This window comes from Schistocerca serialis, unplaced genomic scaffold (genome assembly GCF_023864345.2).
Source record: "Schistocerca serialis cubense isolate TAMUIC-IGC-003099 unplaced genomic scaffold, iqSchSeri2.2 HiC_scaffold_1157, whole genome shotgun sequence".
NCBI classification, from domain to species: Eukaryota; Metazoa; Arthropoda; class Insecta; order Orthoptera; family Acrididae; genus Schistocerca; species Schistocerca serialis.
In genome coordinates, this window is record NW_026047356.1 from 1 (window position 1) to 13,302 (window position 13,302).

Genomic DNA, 13,302 nt, shown 5'->3' on the forward strand with positions numbered 1-13,302 from the left:
AGACGCTGGTCCACTGTTGGACTGCTACCATAGAAATGTTACATGGCAATACGCAGAGCAATTCCCGCGAAGCGATGGAAGACTCTCTGCACCGAGGCCCGTTAGCTCAGTCGGTTAGAGCGTCGTGCTAATAACGCGAAGGTCGTGGGTTCGATCCCCCCACGGGCCACTACGATTTCACTCTTCCAAAAAGGCAACGCCGATTTCGGGCGGGGAAGTATGGTAACAAAGAAATCGTCACATTGTGTGCGAGCTGATAGGGGACCAGAACGCGACTTGTCGGGACGCGCTAAAACACTTCACTGGTCACAGCACGGTGAACACACAGTTCCTCGTCCGATCACCGCTACTGCGCGAAGCTGGGCGTTGTCAGTGCTTGGGCGGGTGACCGCCTGCGAACACAGGGCACTGCCGACAGTTTCAATTCGTATTTCTCTTTCCTCTTCGGTTTCGGAGCTGCAGCGCTATTCGGTCAAGGGCACTGGCGCCACATTTTGCCTCTCGGTATGCCAAGTCGCGCCGTGCGGCCACAGTGAAATGAAGGAGCGTGTTGTAAAATTTTCAACAAAGAAAAAAAAAAAAAAAAAAGAAATGTACTAGTAATAAAACTGAATTTGTCTGACAGAACATGTAACATCAGACAATACATGATAACAGGCAGCAGGTATTTACTTGAGGCATAAGTAACGTGGTGGCCGCCTCGCCATACCTCTCTCAGTCGTTTCGCGTGCTTGTCCTCTTGATATAGGCCGATTGGAGAGCGTCAGCTCTCGCGTCAGCTGAGCTAAGTCGAGACAAGTCGAGACTCAAGGGGAATCGACGCACACACTATAGGGTGGCCTGCAGCGAGTAAGAGGGCGAAAGAAACATTAATTTAAAGACGCGTGGCAAAAGTACTCATACGCAAAAGTAAAAAGCCGGCTGCGGTGGCCGGGAATCGAACCCGGATCAACTGCTTGGAAGGCAACTATGCTGACCATTACACCACCACCGCACGGTTTCCGTCCGCGCACGGCGCGCTGTGTCTGCTTCCCGCCTGTCGGCGGCGGCTCAAGGTGGTCGTAGCTGTAGGCGCATTACGGGGTAGGCGAGCGCATCCAGACAGCGTCTCTACGCACATTTCGCGTCCTTTGGCAAGAGTCGTCGCGTGCGTGCGCCGCAAGAGTACTTAGGCGATCGCGTTCGGGCGTCATTTTTAAGCAGTGCAGTGCAGTTCAGGATTCAGCGTGTGTAGCATTCTCTCGAGAGGATGCGACGGCGCTGGACGGCAGTCCCACTTTCCCCTCAGACGTCTGCCGCGGAAAGCACCAGGAAGCTGTGAACTAGCTGAGCATCGGTGGTTCAGTGGTAGAATGCTCGCCTGCCACGCGGGCGGCCCGGGTTCGATTCCCGGCCGATGCATCATTTTGTTTTTTCTCCGATAGTGGTGCTGCGTGTCTTTCGCACTCGAACTGCGTGAGCCATGAGAATGAACCGCGGGATTTCCGTGTGGGAATAACCAAACATGCAGCGCGCACGACTGCTCGTTTCGACTGTTGTGCGCTATTGTACATACTGGCGTCGGGCCTAGCATCACAAGTTGCCTGTCGCGCCGGGAATGCACGTGTAGCAACAGAAAAAAATGAGCCAGGAAGTGCAGACTCTCTACCACTGGTATTTGGTACTTACCGAGATTCCAGAAGGCGTGGCGATCACCTGCCTCGGTAGCGCAGTAGGCAGCGCGTAAGTCTCATAATCTTAAGGTCGTGAGTTCGATCCTCACCCGGGGCATTTAATTTACTTTCGTCCACAGCTAAATCGACGGCTCTGGGGTTTGCGAAGGAGCGAAACACTTTGTGCTTTGTTATCCTCAAGGCTTCAACGACTCAGCGTGATAATGTTTACTTCCCGTTATTACTACTTGCAGTTCTTATGTAAAATTTTCAAGAAAAAAAAGTACTAGTAATAAAACTGAATTTCGTACGATATAACGTGTAAAGTCACACAATGTATGACCTGCTGTATGATGACAGGCAGCAGGTATTTACTTGCGAAATAAGTAAATAAATATTACTACTTACGGCTTTGCTTTTCCTCCTACCCCTGTAACAACGAGGCATAAAGCAATGGATTGTGACTTTTGCCATGCGCGCCTCGCCATGGGCGCGCGGAAAGATGCTCGCAAACAGGGAAAGTGCGACACGGAAAGCGTCTGGACCGGGTGTAAACGCCGAGGAAAATGCGCGCGTCCGGTGTGGTCTAGTGGCTAGGATACCTGGCTTTCACCCAGGAGGCCCGGGTTCGATTCCCGGTACCGGAACGGAATTTTTCGGAAAAAGTCACGACAAGTTTTGACCCTGCGAAAGGCTGTTTCACGTCCTCCTCGCATTATACCTACTGGTTCATAAACGTCAGCTGAAAACAGTCGAGAGAAACGGGCACGCAATGAAATTACTACGAGCAGCGGAATAAAGGGAGAAGAGACGCTGGTCCACTGTTGGACTGCTACCATAGAAATGTTACATGGCAATACGCAGAGCAATTCCCGCGAAGCGATGGAAGACTCTCTGCACCGAGGCCCGTTAGCTCAGTCGGTTAGAGCGTCGTGCTAATAACGCGAAGGTCGTGGGTTCGATCCCCCCACGGGCCACTACGATTTCACTCTTCCAAAAAGGCAACGCCGATTTCGGCGGGGAAGTATGGTAACAAAGAAATCGTCACATTGTGTGCGAGCTGATAGGGGACCAGAACGCGACTTGTCGGGGACGCGCTAAAACACTTCACTGGTCACAGCACGGTGAACACACAGTTCCTCGTCCGATCACCGCTACTGCGCGAAGCTGGGCGTTGTCAGTGCTTGGGCGGGTGACCGCCTGCGAACACAGGGCACTGCCGACAGTTTCAATTCGTATTTCTCTTTCCTCTTCGGTTTCGGAGCTGCAGCGCTATTCGGTCAAGGGCACTGGCGCCACATTTTGCCTCTCGGTATGCCAAGTCGCGCCGTGCGGCCACAGTGAAATGAAGGAGCGTGTTGTAAAATTTTCAACAAAGAAAAAAAAAAAAAAAAAAAGAAATGTACTAGTAATAAAACTGAATTTGTCTGACAGAACATGTAACATCAGACAATACATGATAACAGGCAGCAGGTATTTACTTGAGGCATAAGTAACGTGGTGGCCGCCTCGCCATACCTCTCTCAGTCGTTTCGCGTGCTTGTCCTCTTGATATAGGCCGATTGGAGAGCGTCAGCTCTCGCGTCAGCTGAGCTAAGTCGAGACAAGTCGAGACTCAAGGGGAATCGACGCACACACTATAGGGTGGCCTGCAGCGAGTAAGAGGGCGAAAGAAACATTAATTTAAAGACGCGTGGCAAAAGTACTCATACGCAAAAGTAAAAAGCCGGCTGCGGTGGCCGGGAATCGAACCCGGATCAACTGCTTGGAAGGCAACTATGCTGACCATTACACCACCACCGCACGCTTTCCGTCCGCGCACGGCGCGCTGTGTCTGCTTCCCGCCTGTCGGCGGCGGCTCAAGGTGGTCGTAGCTGTAGGCGCATTACGGGGTAGGCGAGCGCATCCAGACAGCGTCTCTACGCACATTTCGCGTCCTTTGGCAAGAGTCGTCGCGTGCGTGCGCCGCAAGAGTACTTAGGCGATCGCGTTCGGGCGTCATTTTTAAGCAGTGCAGTGCAGTTCAGGATTCAGCGTGTGTAGCATTCTCTCGAGAGGATGCGACGGCGCTGGACGGCAGTCCCACTTTCCCCTCAGACGTCTGCCGCGGAAAGCACCAGGAAGCTGTGAACTAGCTGAGCATCGGTGGTTCAGTGGTAGAATGCTCGCCTGCCACGCGGGCGGCCCGGGTTCGATTCCCGGCCGATGCATCATTTTGTTTTTTCTCCGATAGTGGTGCTGCGTGTCTTTCGCACTCGAACTGCGTGAGCCATGAGAATGAACCGCGGGATTTCCGTGTGGGAATAACCAAACATGCAGCGCGCACGACTGCTCGTTTCGACTGTTGTGCGCTATTGTACATACTGGCGTCGGCCTAGCATCACAAGTTGCCTGTCGCGCCGGGAATGCACGTGTAGCAACAGAAAAAAATGAGCCAGGAAGTGCAGACTCTCTACCACTGGTATTTGGTACTTACCGAGATTCCAGAAGGCGTGGCGATCACCTGCCTCGGTAGCGCAGTAGGCAGCGCGTAAGTCTCATAATCTTAAGGTCGTGAGTTCGATCCTCACCCGGGGCATTTAATTTACTTTCGTCCACAGCTAAATCGACGGCTCTGGGGTTTGCGAAGGAGCGAAACACTTTGTGCTTTGTTATCCTCAAGGCTTCAACGACTCAGCGTGATAATGTTTACTTCCCGTTATTACTACTTGCAGTTCTTATGTAAAATTTTCAAGAAAAAAAGTACTAGTAATAAAACTGAATTTCGTACGATATAACGTGTAAAGTCACACAATGTATGACCTGCTGTATGATGACAGGCAGCAGGTATTTACTTGCGAAATAAGTAAATAAATATTACTACTTACGGCTTTGCTTTTCCTCCTACCCCTGTAACAACGAGGCATAAAGCAATGGATTGTGACTTTTGCCATGCGCGCCTCGCCATGGGCGCGCGGAAAGATGCTCGCAAACAGGGAAAGTGCGACACGGAAAGCGTCTGGACCGGGTGTAAACGCCGAGGAAAATGCGCGCGTCCGGTGTGGTCTAGTGGCTAGGATACCTGGCTTTCACCCAGGAGGCCCGGGTTCGATTCCCGGTACCGGAACGGAATTTTTCGGAAAAAGTCACGACAAGTTTTGACCCTGCGAAAGGCTGTTTCACGTCCTCCTCGCATTATACCTACTGGTTCATAAACGTCAGCTGAAAACAGTCGAGAGAAACGGGCACGCAATGAAATTACTACGAGCAGCGGAATAAAGGGAGAAGAGACGCTGGTCCACTGTTGGACTGCTACCATAGAAATGTTACATGGCAATACGCAGAGCAATTCCCGCGAAGCGATGGAAGACTCTCTGCACCGAGGCCCGTTAGCTCAGTCGGTTAGAGCGTCGTGCTAATAACGCGAAGGGTCGTGGGTTCGATCCCCCCACGGGCCACTACGATTTCACTCTTCCAAAAAGGCAACGCCGATTTCGGCGGGGAAGTATGGTAACAAAGAAATCGTCACATTGTGTGCGAGCTGATAGGGGACCAGAACGCGACTTGTCGGGACGCGCTAAAACACTTCACTGGTCACAGCACGGTGAACACACAGTTCCTCGTCCGATCACCGCTACTGCGCGAAGCTGGGCGTTGTCAGTGCTTGGGCGGGTGACCGCCTGCGAACACAGGGCACTGCCGACAGTTTCAATTCGTATTTCTCTTTCCTCTTCGGTTTCGGAGCTGCAGCGCTATTCGGTCAAGGGCACTGGCGCCACATTTTGCCTCTCGGTATGCCAAGTCGCGCCGTGCGGCCACAGTGAAATGAAGGAGCGTGTTGTAAAATTTTCAACAAAGAAAAAAAAAAAAAAAAAAAAGAAATGTACTAGTAATAAAACTGAATTTGTCTGACAGAACATGTAACATCAGACAATACATGATAACAGGCAGCAGGTATTTACTTGAGGCATAAGTAACGTGGTGGCCGCCTCGCCATACCTCTCTCAGTCGTTTCGCGTGCTTGTCCTCTTGATATAGGCCGATTGGAGAGCGTCAGCTCTCGCGTCAGCTGAGCTAAGTCGAGACAAGTCGAGACTCAAGGGGAATCGACGCACACACTATAGGGTGGCCTGCAGCGAGTAAGAGGGCGAAAGAAACACTAATTTAAAGACGCGTGGCAAAAGTACTCATACGCAAAAGTAAAAAGCCGGCTGCGGTGGCCGGGAATCGAACCTGGATCAACTGCTTGGAAGGCAACTATGCTGACCATTACACCACCACCGCACGGTTTCCGTCCGCGCACGGCGCGCTGTGTCTGCTTCCCGCCTGTCGGCGGCGGCTCAAGGTGGTCGTAGCTGTAGGCGCATTACGGGGTAGGCGAGCGCATCCAGACAGCGTCTCTACGCACATTTCGCGTCCTTTGGCAAGAGTCGTCGCGTGCGTGCGCCGCAAGAGTACTTAGGCGATCGCGTTCGGGCGTCATTTTTAAGCAGTGCAGTGCAGTTCAGGATTCAGCGTGTGTAGCATTCTCTCGAGAGGATGCGACGGCGCTGGACGGCAGTCCCACTTTCCCCTCAGACGTCTGCCGCGGAAAGCACCAGGAAGCTGTGAACTAGCTGAGCATCGGTGGTTCAGTGGTAGAATGCTCGCCTGCCACGCGGGCGGCCCGGGTTCGATTCCCGGCCGATGCATCATTTTGTTTTTTCTCCGATAGTGGTGCTGCGTGTCTTTCGCACTCGAACTGCGTGAGCCATGAGAATGAACCGCGGGATTTCCGTGTGGGAATAACCAAACATGCAGCGCGCACGACTGCTCGTTTCGACTGTTGTGCGCTATTGTACATACTGGCGTCGGCCTAGCATCACAAGTTGCCTGTCGCGCCGGGAATGCACGTGTAGCAACAGAAAAAAATGAGCCAGGAAGTGCAGACTCTCTACCACTGGTATTTGGTACTTACCGAGATTCCAGAAGGCGTGGCGATCACCTGCCTCGGTAGCGCAGTAGGCAGCGCGTAAGTCTCATAATCTTAAGGTCGTGAGTTCGATCCTCACCCGGGGCATTTAATTTACTTTCGTCCACAGCTAAATCGACGGCTCTGGGGTTTGCGAAGGAGCGAAACACTTTGTGCTTTGTTATCCTCAAGGCTTCAACGACTCAGCGTGATAATGTTTACTTCCCGTTATTACTACTTGCAGTTCTTATGTAAAATTTTCAAGAAAAAAAGTACTAGTAATAAAACTGAATTTCGTACGATATAACGTGTAAAGTCACACAATGTATGACCTGCTGTATGATGACAGGCAGCAGGTATTTACTTGCGAAATAAGTAAATAAATATTACTACTTACGGCTTTGCTTTTCCTCCTACCCCTGTAACAACGAGGCATAAAGCAATGGATTGTGACTTTTGCCATGCGCGCCTCGCCATGGGCGCGCGGAAAGATGCTCGCAAACAGGGAAAGTGCGACACGGAAAGCGTCTGGACCGGGTGTAAACGCCGAGGAAAATGCGCGCGTCCGGTGTGGTCTAGTGGCTAGGATACCTGGCTTTCACCCAGGAGGCCCGGGTTCGATTCCCGGTACCGGAACGGAATTTTTCGGAAAAAGTCACGACAAGTTTTGACCCTGCGAAAGGCTGTTTCACGTCCTCCTCGCATTATACCTACTGGTTCATAAACGTCAGCTGAAAACAGTCGAGAGAAACGGGCACGCAATGAAATTACTACGAGCAGCGGAATAAAGGGAGAAGAGACGCTGGTCCACTGTTGGACTGCTACCATAGAAATGTTACATGGCAATACGCAGAGCAATTCCCGCGAAGCGATGGAAGACTCTCTGCACCGAGGCCCGTTAGCTCAGTCGGTTAGAGCGTCGTGCTAATAACGCGAAGGTCGTGGGTTCGATCCCCCCACGGGCCACTACGATTTCACTCTTCCAAAAAGGCAACGCCGATTTCGGCGGGGAAGTATGGTAACAAAGAAATCGTCACATTGTGTGCGAGCTGATAGGGGACCAGAACGCGACTTGTCGGGACGCGCTAAAACACTTCACTGGTCACAGCACGGTGAACACACAGTTCCTCGTCCGATCACCGCTACTGCGCGAAGCTGGGCGTTGTCAGTGCTTGGGCGGGTGACCGCCTGCGAACACAGGGCACTGCCGACAGTTTCAATTCGTATTTCTCTTTCCTCTTCGGTTTCGGAGCTGCAGCGCTATTCGGTCAAGGGCACTGGCGCCACATTTTGCCTCTCGGTATGCCAAGTCGCGCCGTGCGGCCACAGTGAAATGAAGGAGCGTGTTGTAAAATTTTCAACAAAGAAAAAAAAAAAAAAAAAAGAAATGTACTAGTAATAAAACTGAATTTGTCTGACAGAACATGTAACATCAGACAATACATGATAACAGGCAGCAGGTATTTACTTGAGGCATAAGTAACGTGGTGGCCGCCTCGCCATACCTCTCTCAGTCGTTTCGCGTGCTTGTCCTCTTGATATAGGCCGATTGGAGAGCGTCAGCTCTCGCGTCAGCTGAGCTAAGTCGAGACAAGTCGAGACTCAAGGGGAATCGACGCACACACTATAGGGTGGCCTGCAGCGAGTAAGAGGGCGAAAGAAACATTAATTTAAAGACGCGTGGCAAAAGTACTCATACGCAAAAGTAAAAAGCCGGCTGCGGTGGCCGGGAATCGAACCCGGATCAACTGCTTGGAAGGCAACTATGCTGACCATTACACCACCACCGCACGGTTTCCGTCCGCGCACGGCGCGCTGTGTCTGCTTCCCGCCTGTCGGCGGCGGCTCAAGGTGGTCGTAGCTGTAGGCGCATTACGGGGTAGGCGAGCGCATCCAGACAGCGTCTCTACGCACATTTCGCGTCCTTTGGCAAGAGTCGTCGCGTGCGTGCGCCGCAAGAGTACTTAGGCGATCGCGTTCGGGCGTCATTTTTAAGCAGTGCAGTGCAGTTCAGGATTCAGCGTGTGTAGCATTCTCTCGAGAGGATGCGACGGCGCTGGACGGCAGTCCCACTTTCCCCTCAGACGTCTGCCGCGGAAAGCACCAGGAAGCTGTGAACTAGCTGAGCATCGGTGGTTCAGTGGTAGAATGCTCGCCTGCCACGCGGGGCGGCCCGGGTTCGATTCCCGGCCGATGCATCATTTTGTTTTTTCTCCGATAGTGGTGCTGCGTGTCTTTCGCACTCGAACTGCGTGAGCCATGAGAATGAACCGCGGGATTTCCGTGTGGGAATAACCAAACATGCAGCGCGCACGACTGCTCGTTTCGACTGTTGTGCGCTATTGTACATACTGGCGTCGGCCTAGCATCACAAGTTGCCTGTCGCGCCGGGAATGCACGTGTAGCAACAGAAAAAAATGAGCCAGGAAGTGCAGACTCTCTACCACTGGTATTTGGTACTTACCGAGATTCCAGAAGGCGTGGCGATCACCTGCCTCGGTAGCGCAGTAGGCAGCGCGTAAGTCTCATAATCTTAAGGTCGTGAGTTCGATCCTCACCCGGGGCATTTAATTTACTTTCGTCCACAGCTAAATCGACGGCTCTGGGGTTTGCGAAGGAGCGAAACACTTTGTGCTTTGTTATCCTCAAGGCTTCAACGACTCAGCGTGATAATGTTTACTTCCCGTTATTACTACTTGCAGTTCTTATGTAAAATTTTCAAGAAAAAAAGTACTAGTAATAAAACTGAATTTCGTACGATATAACGTGTAAAGTCACACAATGTATGACCTGCTGTATGATGACAGGCAGCAGGTATTTACTTGCGAAATAAGTAAATAAATATTACTACTTACGGCTTTGCTTTTCCTCCTACCCCTGTAACAACGAGGCATAAAGCAATGGATTGTGACTTTTGCCATGCGCGCCTCGCCATGGGCGCGCGGAAAGATGCTCGCAAACAGGGAAAGTGCGACACGGAAAGCGTCTGGACCGGGTGTAAACGCCGAGGAAAATGCGCGCGTCCGGTGTGGTCTAGTGGCTAGGATACCTGGCTTTCACCCAGGAGGCCCGGGTTCGATTCCCGGTACCGGAACGGAATTTTTCGGAAAAAGTCACGACAAGTTTTGACCCTGCGAAAGGCTGTTTCACGTCCTCCTCGCATTATACCTACTGGTTCATAAACGTCAGCTGAAAACAGTCGAGAGAAACGGGCACGCAATGAAATTACTACGAGCAGCGGAATAAAGGGAGAAGAGACGCTGGTCCACTGTTGGACTGCTACCATAGAAATGTTACATGGCAATACGCAGAGCAATTCCCGCGAAGCGATGGAAGACTCTCTGCACCGAGGCCCGTTAGCTCAGTCGGTTAGAGCGTCGTGCTAATAACGCGAAGGTCGTGGGTTCGATCCCCCCACGGGCCACTACGATTTCACTCTTCCAAAAAGGCAACGCCGATTTCGGCGGGGAAGTATGGTAACAAAGAAATCGTCACATTGTGTGCGAGCTGATAGGGGACCAGAACGCGACTTGTCGGGACGCGCTAAAACACTTCACTGGTCACAGCACGGTGAACACACAGTTCCTCGTCCGATCACCGCTACTGCGCGAAGCTGGGCGTTGTCAGTGCTTGGGCGGGTGACCGCCTGCGAACACAGGGCACTGCCGACAGTTTCAATTCGTATTTCTCTTTCCTCTTCGGTTTCGGAGCTGCAGCGCTATTCGGTCAAGGGCACTGGCGCCACATTTTGCCTCTCGGTATGCCAAGTCGCGCCGTGCGGCCACAGTGAAATGAAGGAGCGTGTTGTAAAATTTTCAACAAAGAAAAAAAAAAAAAAAAAAGAAATGTACTAGTAATAAAACTGAATTTGTCTGACAGAACATGTAACATCAGACAATACATGATAACAGGCAGCAGGTATTTACTTGAGGCATAAGTAACGTGGTGGCCGCCTCGCCATACCTCTCTCAGTCGTTTCGCGTGCTTGTCCTCTTGATATAGGCCGATTGGAGAGCGTCAGCTCTCGCGTCAGCTGAGCTAAGTCGAGACAAGTCGAGACTCAAGGGGAATCGACGCACACACTATAGGGTGGCCTGCAGCGAGTAAGAGGGCGAAAGAAACATTAATTTAAAGACGCGTGGCAAAAGTACTCATACGCAAAAGTAAAAAGCCGGCTGCGGTGGCCGGGAATCGAACCCGGATCAACTGCTTGGAAGGCAACTATGCTGACCATTACACCACCACCGCACGCTTTCCGTCCGCGCACGGCGCGCTGTGTCTGCTTCCCGCCTGTCGGCGGCGGCTCAAGGTGGTCGTAGCTGTAGGCGCATTACGGGGTAGGCGAGCGCATCCAGACAGCGTCTCTACGCACATTTCGCGTCCTTTGGCAAGAGTCGTCGCGTGCGTGCGCCGCAAGAGTACTTAGGCGATCGCGTTCGGGCGTCATTTTTAAGCAGTGCAGTGCAGTTCAGGATTCAGCGTGTGTAGCATTCTCTCGAGAGGATGCGACGGCGCTGGACGGCAGTCCCACTTTCCCCTCAGACGTCTGCCGCGGAAAGCACCAGGAAGCTGTGAACTAGCTGAGCATCGGTGGTTCAGTGGTAGAATGCTCGCCTGCCACGCGGGCGGCCCGGGTTCGATTCCCGGCCGATGCATCATTTTGTTTTTTCTCCGATAGTGGTGCTGCGTGTCTTTCGCACTCGAACTGCGTGAGCCATGAGAATGAACCGCGGGATTTCCGTGTGGGAATAACCAAACATGCAGCGCGCACGACTGCTCGTTTCGACTGTTGTGCGCTATTGTACATACTGGCGTCGGCCTAGCATCACAAGTTGCCTGTCGCGCCGGGAATGCACGTGTAGCAACAGAAAAAAATGAGCCAGGAAGTGCAGACTCTCTACCACTGGTATTTGGTACTTACCGAGATTCCAGAAGGCGTGGCGATCACCTGCCTCGGTAGCGCAGTAGGCAGCGCGTAAGTCTCATAATCTTAAGGTCGTGAGTTCGATCCTCACCCGGGGCATTTAATTTACTTTCGTCCACAGCTAAATCGACGGCTCTGGGGTTTGCGAAGGAGCGAAACACTTTGTGCTTTGTTATCCTCAAGGCTTCAACGACTCAGCGTGATAATGTTTACTTCCCGTTATTACTACTTGCAGTTCTTATGTAAAATTTTCAAGAAAAAAAGTACTAGTAATAAAACTGAATTTCGTACGATATAACGTGTAAAGTCACACAATGTATGACCTGCTGTATGATGACAGGCAGCAGGTATTTACTTGCGAAATAAGTAAATAAATATTACTACTTACGGCTTTGCTTTTCCTCCTACCCCTGTAACAACGAGGCATAAAGCAATGGATTGTGACTTTTGCCATGCGCGCCTCGCCATGGGCGCGCGGAAAGATGCTCGCAAACAGGGAAAGTGCGACACGGAAAGCGTCTGGACCGGGTGTAAACGCCGAGGAAAATGCGCGCGTCCGGTGTGGTCTAGTGGCTAGGATACCTGGCTTTCACCCAGGAGGCCCGGGTTCGATTCCCGGTACCGGAACGGAATTTTTCGGAAAAAGTCACGACAAGTTTTGACCCTGCGAAAGGCTGTTTCACGTCCTCCTCGCATTATACCTACTGGTTCATAAACGTCAGCTGAAAACAGTCGAGAGAAACGGGCACGCAATGAAATTACTACGAGCAGCGGAATAAAGGGAGAAGAGACGCTGGTCCACTGTTGGACTGCTACCATAGAAATGTTACATGGCAATACGCAGAGCAATTCCCGCGAAGCGATGGAAGACTCTCTGCACCGAGGCCCGTTAGCTCAGTCGGTTAGAGCGTCGTGCTAATAACGCGAAGGTCGTGGGTTCGATCCCCCCACGGGCCACTACGATTTCACTCTTCCAAAAAGGCAACGCCGATTTCGGCGGGGAAGTATGGTAACAAAGAAATCGTCACATTGTGTGCGAGCTGATAGGGGACCAGAACGCGACTTGTCGGGACGCGCTAAAACACTTCACTGGTCACAGCACGGTGAACACACAGTTCCTCGTCCGATCACCGCTACTGCGCGAAGCTGGGCGTTGTCAGTGCTTGGGCGGGTGACCGCCTGCGAACACAGGGCACTGCCGACAGTTTCAATTCGTATTTCTCTTTCCTCTTCGGTTTCGGAGCTGCAGCGCTATTCGGTCAAGGGCACTGGCGCCACATTTTGCCTCTCGGTATGCCAAGTCGCGCCGTGCGGCCACAGTGAAATGAAGGAGCGTGTTGTAAAATTTTCAACAAAGAAAAAAAAAAAAAAAAAAGAAATGTACTAGTAATAAAACTGAATTTGTCTGACAGAACATGTAACATCAGACAATACATGATAACAGGCAGCAGGTATTTACTTGAGGCATAAGTAACGTGGTGGCCGCCTCGCCATACCTCTCTCAGTCGTTTCGCGTGCTTGTCCTCTTGATATAGGCCGATTGGAGAGCGTCAGCTCTCGCGTCAGCTGAGCTAAGTCGAGACAAGTCGAGACTCAAGGGGAATCGACGCACACACTATAGGGTGGCCTGCAGCGAGTAAGAGGGCGAAAGAAACATTAATTTAAAGACGCGTGGCAAAAGTACTCATACGCAAAAGTAAAAAGCCGGCTGCGGTGGCCGGGAATCGAACCCGGATCAACTGCTTGGAAGGCAACTATGCTGACCATTACACCACCACCGCACGGTTTCCGTCCGC

At 51.8% G+C, this 13,302-nt stretch overlaps 27 non-coding genes across 27 annotated transcripts; 21 read left to right on the top strand and 6 right to left on the bottom strand.

Annotated features, from left to right (window-relative positions):
* Positions 1–95: 95 nt before the first annotated feature.
* Trnai-aau (transfer RNA isoleucine (anticodon AAU)) lies at positions 96–169 on the top strand. The gene has a single exon. It is a non-coding gene; the product is annotated as a tRNA-Ile (tRNA).
* Positions 170–922: 753 nt separating this feature from the next.
* On the bottom strand, positions 923–994 carry Trnag-ucc (transfer RNA glycine (anticodon UCC)). Its single transcript has one exon. It is a non-coding gene; the product is annotated as a tRNA-Gly (tRNA).
* Positions 995–1,330: 336 nt separating this feature from the next.
* Trnag-gcc (transfer RNA glycine (anticodon GCC)) lies at positions 1,331–1,401 on the top strand. Its single transcript has one exon. It is a non-coding gene; the product is annotated as a tRNA-Gly (tRNA).
* A 296-nt stretch (positions 1,402–1,697) lies between these two features.
* On the top strand, positions 1,698–1,770 carry Trnam-cau (transfer RNA methionine (anticodon CAU)). Its single transcript has one exon. It is a non-coding gene; the product is annotated as a tRNA-Met (tRNA).
* A 457-nt stretch (positions 1,771–2,227) lies between these two features.
* On the top strand, positions 2,228–2,299 carry Trnae-uuc (transfer RNA glutamic acid (anticodon UUC)). The gene has a single exon. It is a non-coding gene; the product is annotated as a tRNA-Glu (tRNA).
* Positions 2,300–2,555: 256 nt separating this feature from the next.
* Trnai-aau (transfer RNA isoleucine (anticodon AAU)) lies at positions 2,556–2,629 on the top strand. Its single transcript has one exon. It is a non-coding gene; the product is annotated as a tRNA-Ile (tRNA).
* A 754-nt stretch (positions 2,630–3,383) lies between these two features.
* Positions 3,384–3,455, bottom strand: Trnag-ucc (transfer RNA glycine (anticodon UCC)). Its single transcript has one exon. It is a non-coding gene; the product is annotated as a tRNA-Gly (tRNA).
* Positions 3,456–3,791: 336 nt separating this feature from the next.
* Trnag-gcc (transfer RNA glycine (anticodon GCC)) lies at positions 3,792–3,862 on the top strand. The gene has a single exon. It is a non-coding gene; the product is annotated as a tRNA-Gly (tRNA).
* Positions 3,863–4,157: 295 nt separating this feature from the next.
* On the top strand, positions 4,158–4,230 carry Trnam-cau (transfer RNA methionine (anticodon CAU)). Its single transcript has one exon. It is a non-coding gene; the product is annotated as a tRNA-Met (tRNA).
* Positions 4,231–4,686: 456 nt separating this feature from the next.
* Positions 4,687–4,758, top strand: Trnae-uuc (transfer RNA glutamic acid (anticodon UUC)). Its single transcript has one exon. It is a non-coding gene; the product is annotated as a tRNA-Glu (tRNA).
* Positions 4,759–5,014: 256 nt separating this feature from the next.
* Positions 5,015–5,089, top strand: Trnai-aau (transfer RNA isoleucine (anticodon AAU)). The gene has a single exon. It is a non-coding gene; the product is annotated as a tRNA-Ile (tRNA).
* A 754-nt stretch (positions 5,090–5,843) lies between these two features.
* Trnag-ucc (transfer RNA glycine (anticodon UCC)) lies at positions 5,844–5,915 on the bottom strand. The gene has a single exon. It is a non-coding gene; the product is annotated as a tRNA-Gly (tRNA).
* Positions 5,916–6,251: 336 nt separating this feature from the next.
* Trnag-gcc (transfer RNA glycine (anticodon GCC)) lies at positions 6,252–6,322 on the top strand. The gene has a single exon. It is a non-coding gene; the product is annotated as a tRNA-Gly (tRNA).
* Positions 6,323–6,617: 295 nt separating this feature from the next.
* On the top strand, positions 6,618–6,690 carry Trnam-cau (transfer RNA methionine (anticodon CAU)). Its single transcript has one exon. It is a non-coding gene; the product is annotated as a tRNA-Met (tRNA).
* A 456-nt stretch (positions 6,691–7,146) lies between these two features.
* Trnae-uuc (transfer RNA glutamic acid (anticodon UUC)) lies at positions 7,147–7,218 on the top strand. The gene has a single exon. It is a non-coding gene; the product is annotated as a tRNA-Glu (tRNA).
* A 256-nt stretch (positions 7,219–7,474) lies between these two features.
* Trnai-aau (transfer RNA isoleucine (anticodon AAU)) lies at positions 7,475–7,548 on the top strand. The gene has a single exon. It is a non-coding gene; the product is annotated as a tRNA-Ile (tRNA).
* A 752-nt stretch (positions 7,549–8,300) lies between these two features.
* Positions 8,301–8,372, bottom strand: Trnag-ucc (transfer RNA glycine (anticodon UCC)). Its single transcript has one exon. It is a non-coding gene; the product is annotated as a tRNA-Gly (tRNA).
* Positions 8,373–8,708: 336 nt separating this feature from the next.
* Positions 8,709–8,780, top strand: Trnag-gcc (transfer RNA glycine (anticodon GCC)). The gene has a single exon. It is a non-coding gene; the product is annotated as a tRNA-Gly (tRNA).
* Positions 8,781–9,075: 295 nt separating this feature from the next.
* On the top strand, positions 9,076–9,148 carry Trnam-cau (transfer RNA methionine (anticodon CAU)). Its single transcript has one exon. It is a non-coding gene; the product is annotated as a tRNA-Met (tRNA).
* A 456-nt stretch (positions 9,149–9,604) lies between these two features.
* Trnae-uuc (transfer RNA glutamic acid (anticodon UUC)) lies at positions 9,605–9,676 on the top strand. The gene has a single exon. It is a non-coding gene; the product is annotated as a tRNA-Glu (tRNA).
* A 256-nt stretch (positions 9,677–9,932) lies between these two features.
* Positions 9,933–10,006, top strand: Trnai-aau (transfer RNA isoleucine (anticodon AAU)). The gene has a single exon. It is a non-coding gene; the product is annotated as a tRNA-Ile (tRNA).
* Positions 10,007–10,758: 752 nt separating this feature from the next.
* On the bottom strand, positions 10,759–10,830 carry Trnag-ucc (transfer RNA glycine (anticodon UCC)). The gene has a single exon. It is a non-coding gene; the product is annotated as a tRNA-Gly (tRNA).
* Positions 10,831–11,166: 336 nt separating this feature from the next.
* On the top strand, positions 11,167–11,237 carry Trnag-gcc (transfer RNA glycine (anticodon GCC)). Its single transcript has one exon. It is a non-coding gene; the product is annotated as a tRNA-Gly (tRNA).
* Positions 11,238–11,532: 295 nt separating this feature from the next.
* On the top strand, positions 11,533–11,605 carry Trnam-cau (transfer RNA methionine (anticodon CAU)). Its single transcript has one exon. It is a non-coding gene; the product is annotated as a tRNA-Met (tRNA).
* A 456-nt stretch (positions 11,606–12,061) lies between these two features.
* Positions 12,062–12,133, top strand: Trnae-uuc (transfer RNA glutamic acid (anticodon UUC)). Its single transcript has one exon. It is a non-coding gene; the product is annotated as a tRNA-Glu (tRNA).
* A 256-nt stretch (positions 12,134–12,389) lies between these two features.
* Positions 12,390–12,463, top strand: Trnai-aau (transfer RNA isoleucine (anticodon AAU)). The gene has a single exon. It is a non-coding gene; the product is annotated as a tRNA-Ile (tRNA).
* A 752-nt stretch (positions 12,464–13,215) lies between these two features.
* Trnag-ucc (transfer RNA glycine (anticodon UCC)) lies at positions 13,216–13,287 on the bottom strand. The gene has a single exon. It is a non-coding gene; the product is annotated as a tRNA-Gly (tRNA).
* Between the last annotated feature and the right edge of the window lie 15 nt (positions 13,288–13,302).